Below are 18541 nucleotides of genomic sequence, written 5' to 3'. Positions count from 1 at the left end.
AACAATACATAATATAATGAAGGAGAGTATCCTTCAGGGGGTCTACTTATCTTGATAGATATTCTAACACCACTTTCAGATGTTTGAGGTGCTTGTTTCTATTTTGGTTATTGTTGTTGTTCTAGCTGTTGATAATTATGATTTTAAAGAACCTTCACTTTTTTTGTGATATCATCAAGCACTGTGTATTCTCTGTTTTCTTTTTCCTGTATCTTTTCCTGCAGTTGATCCTTATACAAAACCTTTTCATTGAATATGAAATCAATACTCCTAATTTTTTTTTGCTTTTCATAATCATAAAAGCGATAACCAAAAACACTAACACCACATCCAATAAAGGTACATTTCTTTGATTTTGCTTCAAGCTTTGTTCTACTTTTTTTATTAATGTGGACAAAGTCTTCATGACCAAAAGTCTTTAAAAATGAGTATTTTACCTTTTTACCTGTCCATGCCTCCTTTGGAATACCACCATCCAAGGAACTTGAAGGCCCTCTGCTGATTAGATAAACAACAATTTCTACAACATCTGCCCAAAATTGTAAAGGCAATCCTGCATGCAATCTCATACACCTTGCACGCTCCATGATTGTCTTGTCCATCGTTTTGGACACACCATTTTCTTGTGGTGTTCCTGGAATTGTCTTCTCTCTACGAATTCCATTCTCTGAACATTACATATCAAATTCTTTGCTGCAATATTCACCTCCATTATTTGATCTGAGACACTTCAACCTTTTTCCTCTCATTTTCAACCAAAGCTTTCTATTTCTTGAAAGTATCAAATACATCAGATTTATTTCAAATACAATAAATCCAGGTCTTTCTGGTTGCATCATCCATAAAAGTAACATAATAATGAGATCCACTGAGAGAGGATACCTAAGAAGGTCCCCATACATTTGTATGCACAAGCACTAATTTTTCTCTCTTCTTTTCATTCCCAACTCTAAGGAATCTGACTCTATTTTGTTTTCCATAAACACAATTCTCACATATTAAATCAACATGCTTCAAACCTGACAACAAATTTCTTGAGTGAAGAATCTACATCCCCTTCTCACTCATGTGCCCAAGCCTACAATACCACAAGGTCGTATCTTCTCCTGTAGAGGTTAAATCATTAACAAAATTAGAAATACCATTGCATAAGTACAATGCACCAACCTTTTCTCCTTTTTTTATTACCAGTGATCCTTTAGTGACCTTCCAGGTTTTATCTGTAAAGGCAGTCACACAGTCTTCACCTCCCAACTACCCTATTGATATTTGATTTTTCTTCAGATCTGGAACATGCCTTACCTCCTTCAATACCCATTGGTTTCCATTCCACTGTTTTATGAAATTTGTACCCATTCCAATGATTTTATAGGGTTTATCATCACCCAATCGAACCTGTCCAAAATCTCCTTGTACATAATCATGAAAATGTTTCCCATTAGGTGTGGCATGGAATGAGGCCCTGAATCTACCACCCATGCATCAATAACATTTTCTAATGAAAGAGTCAAAGCATATTGCAACACATAAATTGTCACATTCACTTCATTATTGTTTTCTTGTTGCACATCTACTTCTTTTCGCTTCCAAGACTTACAGTCTTTCTTCACGTGTCCTTTCTTCTCGCATTTCCAACACACTATCCCTGATATGGACTTGGATCTGCCTTTCCTTCACTTACTATTATATCCTAGGCTCTTTCTTCTTTCAATTTTTCTTCCCATAGTCTCTGCAATCAAATCATTACCTGATGTCTCACTGGATCTTTTCTGTCGCATTTCCTCGCTAAGGATTGCACCGAAAACATCATCAAACTTTAAAGTACTGGATTCGGAGATAGAGTTACTAATGACCATAACTAAATCATTCCAACTTTTTGGCAATGAGCATAGAAATAATAGAGCCCTAACTTCATCATCAAAATATGCCCCTGTAGAACTTAACTAACTGGTAACTGTATTAAATTCATTTAAATGATCGGAAATAGATCCACCTTCTGACATCTCATATTAAATAAATTCTTCATAAGAAATACCTTATTTGAGGTCAAGGGTTTTTCATATAGTTTGGCCAATGCCAACATTAAACCCTTTTTCGTCGTTTCCTTTGAAATATTGAAGGCTACCGATGTTTCTAGGCATAACCGTATTGTTCCAAGTTCCTTTCTATCGAAAATATCCCATTATGTGTCTATCATACTTGTCAACTTCTTTTTCTTTTAGCTCAATGGTTGGTACATATATTTCTAGTAAAAATAATCTTCCATCTACATCTTCCATAGCTGGTAGTTTTGGCCATTAACTTTTTTGAACCTAAACCTACCATCTTCCGCCATTATTCCAACTCGAACCAGGAAACCTTCTCTCCTGCAAGTTTATTAGCCAAATATACCTTCAGCTTTGATACTAGTTGCTAGAAAATTATATATTACTGAGCAATGGAACACATAAAATATATTGTACAAATATAAACATAGAAAACAGATAAAACAAGATAGACACAGATATACGTGGTTCACCCAATTTGGGCTACGTCCACAGAGAAACAACCAATGCTTCCTTTTATATTATCTAACAAATAGAAGAGATACAACATACAACAGATCCACTGTAATTCCCTCTTCGCTCTCACACAATCTCCTCTCTCTTTCCCACTCAAAATACAGATCTACATAGACATAATAAAATTACCCCATATATAGCGAGCGGTTGCCTTCTAAGGGAAAAAAACCCTAAATTAAACATAACTTCTACCATCATATCTCCTCCTAATGAATGGCCAAATTAACTACGAAATTACAACATTTTATAAAGTAATTTTACATGTATTTTTAGCTTTGGGGGCACTACTGCCCTCCCTCACCCCAGACCCCCCTTGCAGTGAAAATAATATGGGCATAGTTGTCACCACATTAAGAACTGAGGTCCAATGCGATGATACCTCTGAATAAAGAATATAATCAGGCTCCACACCCAACATAAATTCAGGTTCCAACATATACGATGCTACTGGGAAGGATTGTAACATATAAAGGTGGGAGGTGTCATTGGGAAAAAAACTAAATGAGATGTAAAGTGAGCCAAAATTCTGACACATCCTGAGGTCTTCACCAACCGAAGATGGTACATTTCCACACTATCAGAATAAATGAACTAAATTTTACCATGTGGGAAATCATTTCATTATTGATCATTGATGTACATCGTTAAAAATGTGAGACAACTCACCAATAATGATAATGAGTGTCACGATACCCTAAAACAATCTAACAAGTACAAATAAATGTGTTGAAATCAAACACTTGAAATAATATACTAATCAGGAGACATTGATGTATTTTCATTGTCAATAGTGAAGGAGTCTACCATTGATGACTGCAAATCCTAAGGTACTGAAAAAAGGACTCAAGACCTTGTTCCAAAGCAATGAGTTGAAGTTAATGAGAAAAGATTTGATAGAAAGAAGACATTACAGCATCCCACATCAACTAGGGTGACTGTCAATTGCATGCTAATAATTTGGAAGAACTTGGATTAGGAGAGATGAGGAAACCATTCTAAATTAAATTTCCCACATACACAAGATGTGGCTAGCGCATGACAGAAATCCTCTAAACCAACCAATAATGAAAGACGACACAAAGGCGAGGATTCCACCAATAAGGTCAAATGGAAACCAAGGTGATGCACAAATCCCAATGTGTGATAGTGTAAGATGATACGAACACAAGGTAATCCACTTAGTAAAAGACGCATGATATTAATCAATGTTCAGCACAAGGTCACCTATCAATGATGTAAATAGCGCTAGGGTCTGAATCTAGGTCTACTCTTAGATAAATTTTTCAGAGTTTATAATAATAGACCAATGAGTAATAATTCAATGGGGACCTTCTTAATGAACATGAGTGAAGGACCATGTAGCTGATGTGATACAGAGAATAACTTGATAGACCGGGTATGGCTGACAAAAATCAGTCAAGAGACATGCCAAAATGGCTGAAAAGAGGTTTACTTCCCTTGAACAAAATCATGACATGATGTGACTTTATGGCATCATAAGATAACTTTGTATAAGTTTGCAATGCGCGAGGCATTAACAAACTCTCCATATGATTGGAAGAGATAACCAAATGAAGGAGGACTAACTCAAGAACAAGGCTATGGATTCCCTAAAGCTAAACTGAGTCCCATCCTGATGGAGGAAAGACTCATTTTAAGTTCTCTTGTCAAGGGCGAGACTACTGACCCTTTCTGCCATCAAATGATGAATAAATTGTCTCATTCCCTCTCTTTTTCAGAATATTTTATTTTTTTGTCTTTTTAATATTTAAATCCTAAAAAAGAATACATGAATTCCTATAGTACAATGGAGAGAATGAGTTTCAAGGGCAAGTGCACTAGTTTTTGGAACTGGAACAATCATATGCTCATTGCAAGGTGGCGAATGTTGGTCATCGACACTCATGGTATGTTTTCTTCATGGAAAAAATAGGTTTCAAGTCGCAAAGGCTAATGAATGCATGGTTTGAACTTGTAAAAGGTCATGGTCAAAAGGTGCTTATACATGAGTCCAAATGAATCTAGCTTAAGGCCAAAAGAGGTAAAAGTGGTAAAAATGCAATGCAATAGTACAACTTAACACATGGGAGCCTCTAGGGTATAATACCATCAAATAGCAAACAAGAAGATGAATGAGATGTCAACACAAAGTCATGGCGAAAATAAGGAGGATTGTTGAGCCTACACAATACTCGAAACATGGGTGATATATGCTAGTGAGGATCTAACTAGGAAGCCCATGGAAGGAAAGCCTCTACCACTATGTTACAATTTTACAAGACGACGAGTGCAAGTGGTTAAAAATCACAACATAATGGGGTTGACCCTATGGAAAAATATCGTATTATGAGGTGAAGATGCATAACGCAACAAAAATTTGACATGCCTTAACATATATGTGAGTTCATACCTGCCACGATAGGTAAACAATCATGGAGTTGAAGCAATGGAAAAAACATCACTAAGTCTTCATTTCCCTGAAAAATAATCTGTCCCAACACTTCAAGAAAAAGTCAAAAACTCATAAAATTATAAACTTATTAAGAATAATGAACTTTATAAAAGTGGGTTTCTAGATTTTGACTATAAAAGAGCTTTTGGAATCACCCCAATTCATTTTAACCATCCAATTCTTGAGAAGAGGACTCTTGGAGAAAATTTGAGTAAGCTGGTCCAATCAAATCCACTGACAGATTTATCACACACGATATCCAGGTAATTCTTGTCCTTAAATGTATCCATTTGATAGAAGATTTCATGATTTGAATCAATTTTATGGAGAGATTTTTTGTTTTCAAAAAATGTTAGCCGTGTATGTGGGTCGATAATTTTAAAGCCAAATATAGAAGTCCATATACGCAAGTTTTCTAAGGGAAATCTACGTGTGTATATGATTGTCTCTTACAAAATTTCTGTATGCGCAGAGCATGCTTGAAAAACTCAATTTCTAATGGATGAAATCCCTCAAGTTTTAAATGATCAAGAAGCATTGGATGGATTAAAAAACTATAGATTGCTCAAATTATTCATGATGCCCAACATGACAACACAGACTTGATCGTTGGAAATGTTAATTCATTATTGGGACCAAGAGTAGGAGATATTCATCATAGATCATATGACTTTACATATCTAAGTAGAGTATATCTACTTCATAAGAAGACTTTCCAGAAGAGGAGAAGAAGTTGACCTGAAAGGCAAGGCCCATGGAGGCCTTAACATTAATGATTATCTTGTCATATATTTTTCACTAGAGAATAACAAGGTCAAATCATAGGTTCCAATCAAAGAAATCACAAGATTTCCAATGAAAATAATCCTTTTCGCTGTTGATAGGATAGAAGGTTCAACCTATTTGCATCAGGCCTCCTGACTCACCATGTTCTTGGTAGTATAATGCCTAAGATCAATAGTCTATTATTGGTGTACAATGATTTTGACTAATATGAAGCAATAATTGACATTAATTAGATAGGGAAAAACAAAGAACTTTGTCTATGGTAGCATCCTTTGCTCATTTTTCTTTGAGTGGATTCTGACACTATGACCTAGAGTAGCTACTTCCATCACCATTTCTAGAGATCCCAAGATGGCCATATGGGAAGATCTAATCAAGTGACTTGGTAGAGGAGAAGTCACTTATATGACCTTGGATGATGATTTCTACCACTAGTCAGAGAAACAAGTCATTTCCATAGAGGATTACCCCTATGCAGGTTTAGAATTCCAAGAGGACTTAGAGCTAGCCATTTGCGAAGGAGCTGCAAGGGGAAACATTGCGTAAAAAAATTAAATTTAACATTTGATTTTTTCTAGATTTTGAAATATAATCTCAATTATTTCAAAGTATCTTTTCATGAAACAAAAATCTTACAAGATTAAATTATCTTGATATAGATATTGGACTAGTGAGACCTGAGGATCTATCGAGGCATAGGCATCACGACAGAGATGTGAAGAGAGCAGTAGTTGATTCTGAGAGACTTCTTCATTCTATTTAGAGGAACCTGGAGAGTTTGAATTGTCAGGTTCCCATGGCAGCAATAGAGGATCTCCTTAAGGCTATACAAAGAAGAGTGGTTGGAGTACCGTGAGAGTGGGTGTGACTCTTTTGACTAGTGGCAAATGCCATCGTCTTCTTCCGAGATGCTCATCCAAGGTAGGGCCCATAGCCTTAGATTTTAGATGACCGATAATTTTGATATATGGACATGATTGAGCTTAAGCCCTAATTTTTTAGGAAATTTGTCCACATTTTGTAATATTTTAACATATTATATCTATCTATATACAAATATTTCATGACGATTCGATAATATATAAAAATGATTTTGTGATATCTTCATTTAATGTTATGAATGATTAATATTTCAATCCAATGTTTGGTTATCTATAGAATTAGGAAAGCATTATCTGATCGTGGAATATGAATGAAAGTAATAAAATTAAATGATGTAAATAATCTCACTCTCAAATATTGGTTATGTAATAAAGGATTCCTCACATGATAATTGTTATTTAATTGTGACAAAACCGATTTTGAATCGAAATAATCCACTATTGATTCAATACCATAAGATATTGCTTCAGATAGTAAATTGATAATGACATTGTACTCAATCATATGATTAGAAGCACGACCAATACATATGCCTCTTGATAATAACAACTGACTAGATGGATAAGATATTACCCAAGCGACATAAGCTAAATTATGAGTATGTCTACTAGCACCATCAGTGAATCCTAAATACACCAAATCACCCATTGAAACCTACCAAGGCAGATAAAAAAATATCATCATCACCATGAGACCCATACATAGAAACAAAACACAATGTACAATATTTACAAAACAAAGAAAATTATAGGAAACAGCCTCGGCATAATACTTTTTAGATAGATACCATTTATGGGCACCGACAACATAGTTCCTTCAAAGTCAACCAATTCATAAGCACATTTCTTCAAGACCTTTTTAACGATAAAAGGACTATACCAACACTTGGTAGCACACTAGTTGAATTCTGACTTCTCTATTTCAGTTAATTTCTTCTGTATAGGGCCTCAATTCCTCAAGAAGTATTCATTAATCGTGCATATTACTTTGGTCTTCCTACTTACCCCGTTAATAGATATGATCCCATATATGCCTTCTTAGTTGAACACAACATTAGATTCAGTGATATCATAATGTTTTGAGTTGGGAAGGGTAGTGTAGCTCACGAGCTTAAGATTTTCAGTGTATAATTTTTCATCTATGGTGTTTCTCCAATACTGGTAGGCTTGGACAATATCTCGGTGGAGTCACACAGGGACACAAAAATTTCTCCACTGCTAGTGGGCCTAAAAGTATGTCCGCGAAGTTATTTACTTCACCTCTTTCTACAGGAAACCTTTCTCTTATTTCACCTTTATTTATTTATTTTAAAGAGAACTATGCATCGACACTTATTTATTTTTGCGTAGAAGAGGGATCATTACTTATTGAGAGTAGAAGAGGTTGTTCCTTTAGAGAAGCATATATAGACCTTTGATTTATGTTTTCTTGTTTATATTTCCCCCTTCTCCACTTCTAGTAGTTGGATAAGAATGAAGAAACTGAAACATAAAGTCTAAGTGTAGGCATGAGGTTTCTAAAATAGACGTGGGTTCATGGTTGGACCAAAACTCTCCTTACGAATGGATCTTATTTTCCGTGAGAATGTCATCAGCCAAAAGATATAACCAACATAAGGAAGATGGATTGGAGGTTAGCCAAATGTTGAAGAGTCACTAGACTCTTTATACTTTAGCCACACACATACTAAGAAGCCAAAACAGGTCCAAGAACAACACTTATTCATGTGATGAAAACAAAGGAGACAAAAAAAAGAAAGAAAAACAAAAGAAACAGAATGAAAGGAAAGACAACACACGACAATGAAGCTAAACCAAAGAATAATGTAAGAGAAAAGTAAGAAAAGATGACACATACTAAAGAGAACAACACAAGATGAGTGTAAGATAATGAAAACATGGATACAATTAATCCTACTCCTAACCTAACAACTAGAAGGCCAGGGTCATGTATATTGGAATTTCCAATGTAGCCACTTTAATCGTTCTCGGCTTGCAATCACAAAGATGTGATCGATTAAAAAAGATGAGATCTTGAATAATTTGCATACAAAATTGAAGGTCTTTATTACGTGAAGAAAGATAAGTGACCACCACTACTTTCATCCAATTCGCACTCTTACCTCTCTGCTGGAATGAATAATCAAAAAAACCTCGAAGACTTTTTGCGAATGCACCTTATTCTATGTCATCCTGCTTAGCAAGCAAGAGAAAATTCTTAAACCTGTTTATTGCAATGGAGCTTGCTATTAGTAATATTTCTCTAACCATTCAATGATTTGATCATAAAATTCATGATGATCCTCTTGACAACCTCAAAATCTTCGAAAAGATGGATTTTAAATCATAGGAATAGGATTATAACGAGAATATTGTGAGGTAAAATAGATTTGATGATATTTAGAAGTCATGTGAGACAATGAGGACTTGACATAACCATCAGTGGAGGCTGAAGTTCCTTGGCCACTCGAAAAAAAATCTTAATAGTGATATATTGTACAATGAAGATCAAAGGATGTAAAAAATCTTTTGTTGGATATATTGATGGTAAAATAATAACATGAATGATTTTCATCAGATGAGCTGATTAAAGCATCATATTTCTAGTTTTGTAATAAACGAAGACAAGTGAATTTGAATAGTTATTTGAATGCTCTGAAAAATCAAACCAAGTTCCTCACAAGCCAAATGTGAAAAAATATTTTCCTATAACTGATGACGAACTCTGCAAGCATCGTAATCATAAAAATAATTTAAGAGGGATGTCAGTAGAAAAAATACATGATACCAGTCAGGTTATGGTGAAAGGAGAAGAACTTGATTTGTGTAATAACTTGTTAATCCATTATTACTGAAGAAGATTTTAGATAAGATGAAGGGGGAGATTTGAAATACATCATTCACATGAACAATCAAGAGCTGACTATTAAGAGATGAACTAATAGGAATGATTCCTTCAGAAAAATATAGTATTTGAAATGATCAACTTCATAATTCCATGACTCTATGAGAGATACACATTCCAAACCAGAGTTTGATGCAAGATATTCACATGAAGATGAATAAACTAAAAGAAATTCCTAAATGCGGTCAGAAGTAAAACCTTGAAAATTTGAAAGATCATATATGAAATACAAAAAAACATTTCAAAAAAAAATTTACATTGAGTGAAATAATGTAGAGAGAAGTGTTGTATGGTAGAAATTAGATCTAGCTTAGTTCGGGGGTTTACTAGAGTCGTGAGATCATGACATAACCTATTTTGAACCAGCTCACAAAAACATAGAAAACATAGATCAGAGACTTCAAAATCACCCTCTTTGAGAGGGAAACCTCTTTTACATTACATAAATGAACAACTTTTGGATGATACAAATGAAGAAACCTCCTTCCTCTATATAGGAGTCTAAGGGATCATAATATAATCAAAGCTGACATAACAATAATAATATAAGGGCACAACAATAACAATAGTGGGCTTCTATGGGGCACACTAATAATAATATGAGGGCAATAGGGGTACAATAATAACAATAAGGGTTACAATGAAAATAATAATGGGGGAATCACTAATATTATATGGACGTAACATGCCCCTCTCCTTCCAAAAAGTGTTTTCCTCAATGCTTGAGTAGTTCTGGATGCTTTTGTATAAAATTCTCATCCTCCCATGTGCAATATTTAGTGGATAAGTTCTTTCACTTGATGAGATACTCTGAAATTGATCGATTTTGTAGCTGTCGAGTTCTTATTTCTGTGACTGCTTCAAGTTCCAATATGATTTTTCCTTCCTCATCAAGTTCTTGAAATATTTTTTTAACTGGGAGCTTGTCACCTATAACCTTCTCTAAACATGAAACATGGAAAATTGGGTGCACTCAAGAAGTTGTAGGAAGCTCGAATTTGTTTTCCATAGTACCAATCTTTTACAACACCTTGTATGGACCATAATACTTTGGTGATAATTTATTGTCCCTTTTAGCTTGCTTGAGGGACATTTGTTTATATGTTTGTATCCATAGGAATACCCAATCACCTACATCAAAACTTCTTTCATTGTAATGTTGATCTGTGTGTTGTTTCATTCTATTATGTGCCAAAGTGAGGTTATCCTTTAAGAGTTGGAGAACTTGTTGTTGATGCTCAATATGATCTTCCACTGCTTGAACCTTATAATTTTCTACTAAATATAATGTGATGTATGGTTGATGATATCCATAAAGTGCCATAAATGGGGTCATTTTTGCTGTAGTATGGAAGGAAGTGTTATACCACCACTCAACCAGAGGCAACCATTTGACCCATTGTGTCTGTTTATCAAAGAAAAGGCAGTGAAGATATATTTCCAAACATTTTTTTATTATCTCAGTTTTCCCATTACATTAAGCATGATAAGTTGAGGTATGAGATAACTAAGTACCGAGACAAGAAAATAATTTTGTCCAAAAATTTCCAGTGAAAATGGGATCTCAGTCACTTACAATAATATTTGGGTTTCTATGTAGGTTTTGAATTGTTTCCATAAATGCAGTAGAAATTGTATTGGCTTTAAATAGACGAGATAATGCACAAAAGTGTGCATACTTCGTAATTCTGTCAACTACAACCATGATGACACTCTTTCCTTCAGACTCGGGTAAATATGTGATATAATCCATTGAAACCTCCTCCCAGCATTGGATTTGAATGGAGAAAGATTGTTATATACCTGGGGTCTTAATTGTTTCAACTTTATTTTGTTGGCAAACCAAATATTCTGCCACAAAATTTTGAATATCCAATTTAAGGCCATCCCAAAAAGATTCCTTCTTAACCCCATGGTAAGTTTTTAAAAATCTTGAGTGCCCTCCTAAGAGAGAAGTGTGAAATTCCATAAGAATCATTTGTTTCAGTTGGGAATTATTACATAGGTATAAGCGATCCTTGTACCATAACGAATAATTTTTCCTGCTAAATGTATCAGATGTACTAGGATCTTGTTGTAACTTTTGAATGAGTGCCCACACTTCCTCGTCATTCTTCCATTCATCGCTTGCTTCATTTATCCAATCTGGTTGAATAATAAAAATGGCGCAAAGCAATGCTTCCACATCCTCATCCTTTTTTGAGAGTGCATATGCCACACCGTTTTTCTTCCATTTTTTGTAGATGACTTCAAAGTCATAACCCAACATCTTTGTGACAAATTTTTGCTACTCTTCTGAAGATAATCATTGTTCTAAAAATCATTTAAGACTATCATGATCCTTTTTTACCTTTAAGTGTCTTCCGATTAGGTAGGGTCACCATTTCTTAAGTGCATGTAGTATTTCCAACATTTCCTTCTCATAAATAGCTTTATGTAATTACTTTCCTTTGATAGGATGACTTTCGAAAGAAATGGGCCTTTCTACTTGAATTAAAACAACACCAATTCCATTTCTTGAGGCATCACATTCCACAGTAAATATTTTTGTGAAGTTTGTCATAGCTAAGACCGATGCTTGGAAAATTGTCTCTTTAAGATGTTTAAAGGATTTTGTTGCTTCTGGGGTCCATGAAAATGCATCTTTCTTTAATAATGTTGTTAGAGGTGCTGCTATTCTCCCATTATTCTTAACAAACTTCCGATAGTACCCTGTCAACCCAAGAAATCCTCATAGATGCTTTATGGATGTGGGGATTTTCCATTCCTTAATGGATTTAATTTTGTTGGGGTCTACCTTAACAACTTCATGAGATACAATATGACCCAGATATTCCACCTCTTGTACTCCAAAGAAACATTTGGAGCTTTTTGCATATGCTTGTTTCTCCTCCAACAATTTTAGCACCTTGTCAACATGTTGAACATGATCCTTCCAAGACTTGCAGTAGATTAGTATATCATAAAAAAATACTAAAACAAATTTTCCAAGGAAGGGTTTGAAAATGAAATTCATCAAACCTTCAAATGTAGAAGGTGCATTGGTAAGGCCAAAAGGCATGACCAAAAATTCATAATGACCCTCATGAGTTCTAAATATTGTTTTCTGGATGTCCTCTATCTTCATTCTAATTTGATGATATCCTGAACGAAGATCCAACTTGGTGAAGTATATTGATCCATGCAATTCATCCAATAATTCATCAATGACAGGAATGGGAAAATTTTCTTTAATGGTGAGCTTGTTGAACTCCCTATAATCCGAACACATGCACCATGATCCATCCTTCTTGTGCACCAATAATATTGGAGTAGAGAAAGAACTTTGACTAGGTTTAATTATACCAGCCTCTAGCATTTGTGCAACCATACATTCAATTTCACTCTTTTGGGCATAGAGTTATATGTAAGGCCTAATGTTTGGAGCAACACTTTCTGAAATCAAATGAATAACATGATCATGATCACGAATAGGTGGGATGCCTTTGGGAGTCTCAAATACCTTGGAATGATTGTCCAAGAACTTTTTGATATCTAGATATATAGATGATTTCGATGTGGGAACCTCTAGTGAACATAATTTTGCAATTACACCTCATTGTTATTTCTTTATAAGCTTTGTCGTTTTGTTAGAGTTGATTATCTTTCTCAGTTTCCCTGTGATACCCCTTAATTCAACTTTCTTTCCTTCCAAACAAAATTTCATGAAATTTTCTTGAAAACTAAAAGCTGTTGTACCCAAGGATTGTAGCCACTGAATCCTAGTACAACATCAACACCACCCGTTGGAATGGAAAGCATTTGGATAATCAATACATATTCTCCCATGGATAGCTTGACATTATGGCACTTTCTAGAGAAATATATGGTTCCTCCACTTGCAACCATAACTTGACACTCTGGTGCTAGATATAGGAAGAAATTGAATTCCTTAGCTATATTACAATGAATAAAATTATGGATACTACCCAAATCAATCAGCGCTATTGCATTTCTCTTCTTGATATGTCCTTCTATCTTGATAGTTTGAGGAGTGGTAATTACAGGTAACGCATTACAAGATATGGTCAGATTAATTTCTTCTTTCTCTAGGGTTTGTTCCTAGTGTATACCCTCTTGTTTTGACATTTCTTGTTCCTTTTCTTCCTCCTCTTAACAATCTATGTAAAATAATTTCTTCTCAACACACTTATGACCTTTGGTGTATTTTCTATCACAGCTGTAACAAAGCCCTTTTGCTCTTTTTTCTTCCAATTATTGTGGTGTCAACCTTGTAGGTTGTTGAAGGTTAGGGGCAACAACACTTCCATCTTTATAGTTGTGAGTGGTAGGCTTCCTGGTTACCATAATTTTTTTTCCATTTTTCTTGCCAACCTAAATGCCTTCTCCAATGAATCAGGTTCCCAAAGGTCAACCTCATGTTGGATGTTATCCTTTAAATTCCCTATGAACACATCAATCCTATGCTCCTATGGAATATCTTTTATCATTATATTCAATTTCTAGAAGTCCTCAATGTGCTCCATCATTGAAACCTTTTGTTTGAGATTTATCAATTTGCTAAAAAAAGTATTTCTTTTTGTATCCTCATAATGTTCTATCATCTCTTCCGTAAAAAATTTCCAAGTGACAATTTGTTTACGAGAGCAAAGCCATCGATACCATATAAACTGATTTCGTTCCAAATATAAAGTTTCAATGCATACCTTTTGTGTGTTTTTCACATTATGGAGATCGAAATATTGCTCCATCTGTAGTATGCATGTTACAGGATCCTTGCTATCAAACTTTCTCATATCAATCTTTGTAACAAGGTGGGTCTTCAATCCAACGTTAGAGTATATGAAATCGTGATTAACATTTATTTTGTTCTCATCATGAGTTTCCTTTACTACCCTTTCATCATTAGTAAACTTTTCTTGTAGCAACTTTGTGAAATCTATCTTCAAGTCTTCCTTCCATCTTACCTTCCATGTCATTCATCTTAGCTTCTAAACCATCCATCTTAGCTTCTGTTACTTTTTGTGAGAGTGAATTTTGTTGCACTTGGTCTAATAATTTTGATATATCACATTGCATTTCTTCCTCTTCTTCATGAGTCACGCTATTGATTTTAGGTTTCATATAAGGTGTTTCCATTTTCTTTCTTCGGGGCATCAATTAATGATAATTATGCTTCACTATTCCCTTTGAATTCCTTCAAACTAATTTTTCAAAACAAACTTATGCAAAATTTTAAAAAAACTACACACCGTTTTTCACTTTGTAGGAGCTCGATATTGAATCTGACGTATTTCTAAAATTTCGGATTTCCAATGTCTAAAATTGGAAACTACGGTAGCCCTCTGAGTCCTCTTTCAAATGCCACTAGTCATATCGAAATTGCATTCCCCAAGAAAGTGTTATGCTCAATCTCCCAAGATGACCTGATTATACACTTTTTTGGTAGAGCGAACTTGTAGGAAGTGCCACGTGTCACTATTTCAACCTTTGGACCTAAAAATGATGTACAAAAAACTAAAGTCTATCCTCCTTCTATACGTTCTTACACAATTCCAATGTGATACTCACATAGAAATTCATGACAATTTTTCGAAGGTCACATGTTTGGGATGTAATTCGGGAGCCTGCAAAAGCCCTACCTTCCTTAGATCATATCTTTGAAAATATAGTGAGACAAGATATGAAATTTGGACCCGAGGACCATCGTGATTTCGACTCAAATGGGTTTTTTTAGCATTTGAAACATCACAGAAAGAAAGTTATAGAAAAGATTCCACGATGACCTGTTTGGACGAGTGAAATTGTAGAATCCAAAGCTTTGATACCAAATTTTATGAACCATCTCACAAAAAGATAGACAAGATAGATCAATGACTTCAAAATCAACCTCTTCAAGGGGGGAACCTCCTTTACATTATACAAACAAACAATTCTTGGATGATATAAATGGCTAAACCTCCTTTCTATCTATAGGAGTCTAAGGGATCACAATATAATCAAAGCTGACATAACAATAATAATATAAGGGCACAATAATAAAAATATGGGGACAATCAGCCCACAATAATAAAAATAAGGGCTATAATGAAAATAGTAATGGGGGAATTACTAGTATTATATGGACCTAACATAACCATCAATGGAAGTTGAAGTGCTTCGACTCCCTGGTAGGTCTCGTAACTTTCCAGAATTGTAAAATCACATTTTGAAGATTTTACCAGATTGTGCATGGTGTGAGGATAGTTGCTACCACCAGTTTCAATAAGACCACTACTCACTAGATGACATCCATCTTTATAACTGGTTTAACTCAATTATTCAACTCCAACAACTAGATTACTTAAGTCGAAAGGTTCTTCTGATTGCAAATTCAAATATAAATGAATCGAGTAATTTTCATGAGCAAGCTGATTTGAAGAGTTGTCTTCATTCAAGTGAAGAGATGATGATGGTTGGGAAGAGTAATAAATATTTTATTGTTTTCATTTGCATCCTAGATAATCTCACCAACTTTTTCCAATTTAGAATTGAACTCAGCGATTGATGGACTTAAAGAACATGGAGTACCCCCTTCGCAACTAGATGCATCATAGACAGTAGAGCACAAGGGATAGTTAGGTGAAGAGGAAGTTTCGATACGCACATATTCTTTGATTGAATCATATTTTGGATCCAAAATAAAATATTCATGAGAAACCAAACTATAAAGTGATGCACCTAGGCATTCATGATGTATACATCAATAAATTCATCATCTTTATAATGATTTTCACTCGAGGCTAAACATTGATTGAAATATTTAATTACATTTCATTCACTACAAATATTAACAGATTGAAAATCATCCAAGAATGGAAGTGCATCATCTTTTCATGGAGGTTTTTCGAAAATAGAAGAAATATTGAAATCATATTCACCTTCCTACTCCTCTTCCTGTGTAAATTACATGCCTCGTATCTGATTGCAATTTGAAACAACAACATGAAAATCAAGAGAGTGTGAAATACTAGTTGGTGGAACAAATTGATTGGGAGGATCATAGTATAGAGTCATGGAATATAGATGGTAGAGGATCACATAAATCTGGATCAGATTGGAGGCTAGAGTTATGAATGATAAAATCATGTTATGAAATGGGGACGTTAGTGTTCTCCATGGACCATTTTCTCGTGTCCTTCTTCGGCTTTGTAGTGTTGTCCTTTGCTTGTGGCTTTGATGGGTTGTCTTGGACCATCCCGCCCTCGATTTTTACTTTGTTCTAAAGTTTAGGGACACCTTCTTCTTGCTTCGAATTAGCAGATCCAAAGTCTCACTTCTTCTATTTAAAATTTTTATCTATCTTAACAGCGTATCAGTGTATTGTGCCGAGAGAGGAGATGTCCAGGAACTCCACCTCATCCTTGATATATCTGTGTAGGAAGCCGCAGTACTTGAGTACCAAATGTTTCTCAAAATCCTTAATACCTAAATTCATGTGAAGGGTATGAAAAACCTTGGTAAACTCTAACACATCTTTGTCCCTTCCCTACTGCAGTGTGTCTTTATCTATTTGTTCTCATAGCTCCCAAGAGGTTAGTATTACTCCTTGATGGAGTCCTAGAATAAATTCCAAGTGGGAGCGGCTGAAAACAATGAGATCATACTTTCATCCTTCTCATAGTAGGTTTCCCACTAGTCCGTGACGTGGGTGGTAGCTTTGAGAAGAGAAAAGGTAATCTTTTCCATGCAGGAAAAATCATGAACAAAAAAATATCCTTCTATGGCGTCTCCATCTATTTGACCCTCCAATATGGTAATGTCAAACTTTACTTGTACATGAAAAGGTGTGGAGCCTCCAGAGTAGATGTTGGATGTGGATGCATCGCTGGTGGGCTACCGTTGAAGGATTTGGGAAAGCTTATCCATTATCGTATTCCTTTGTTTCTTGAGGGCCTCCTTGAGCAATATTTTTATATGATCTCTTGCTCCCTCGTCTTTATTTTCTTCCCCCATGGGCAAATGTTAGAGTTTGTAAGGTTGATCTTGCAAAGGTTCAACCAGATCAAGCCCTAACTCCTTATATCTCAACCTTATTGGCTACATGCAAAGAAAAATAGAGAAAGAGCACACAACTCTGATACCACTAATCCAGATTTAAACAGGAACACAAAAAATTACAAATATAACCATAAATATAGAGATGTAGTAGAAATAACACTTCCTTTCATTAATATCAAATATTGTAATATGCTTACAAACAAAATGAAAATAAGACTAGCTCGGGTGATGGTAGCTTGTATCTGAGAAGAGATGTGGTGACCACATTCCTATGAACTAAGTTCCAATGAGGCTCAAGGGCCTATTTATTATTGAACAATAAGACAAACCCCTAAACAACCAAAACCCTAACACGACGAGATCTAACACCAAGTGTTTGTGGGCGTTGTTGGAGTTAGTTAGAAAGCCAACTTCTCGGGTTGTAACTTTGTCATGTTATCTCCATTTGATGCTTATGACACCTCATAGAAAAGATCTCCCCGAGGAATACAGTTGCTGACATAATGTCCATAAAAAGTATGAAAGGCATTTTGACAAAAATAAAACTTCATTTAGGGCCTCAAAACGGCTTTGGAAGTTCAGGACTTGAAAAACTGTAAAAAATAGTAAACTATGCTACAATTAAGAAGACCAAAAAAAAGGTGAAAAAAAAATGGTGATGGTCCAAGTGGATTAAGTGGGTGGCCATCAATATCCACCTAGATATGAAAATTAATAAAGGGAAGAATTAGAGAAACACCATAATAGTAACATTTGAGTATGAGCCATTTTAGATAAGAGGTTAAAACCAGACTCAATAGGCTCAGCTTGTCATTTCGCCCTCTTTCTAGTGCCACTATTCAAGGTTCTGGAAATCCATCAACCAAGGGGTCTCCCCAATGTGAAGTGCGAATTAGACCTCACACTTTTTTTTTAT

This window comes from Pinus tabuliformis, chromosome 3_1 (assembly GCF_031772625.1).
Source record: "Pinus tabuliformis cultivar Carrire ecotype Pingquan chromosome 3_1, CPIR1, whole genome shotgun sequence".
NCBI lineage: Eukaryota > Viridiplantae > Streptophyta > Pinopsida > Pinales > Pinaceae > Pinus > Pinus tabuliformis.
Note: the sequence above shows the minus strand (reverse complement) of the source record.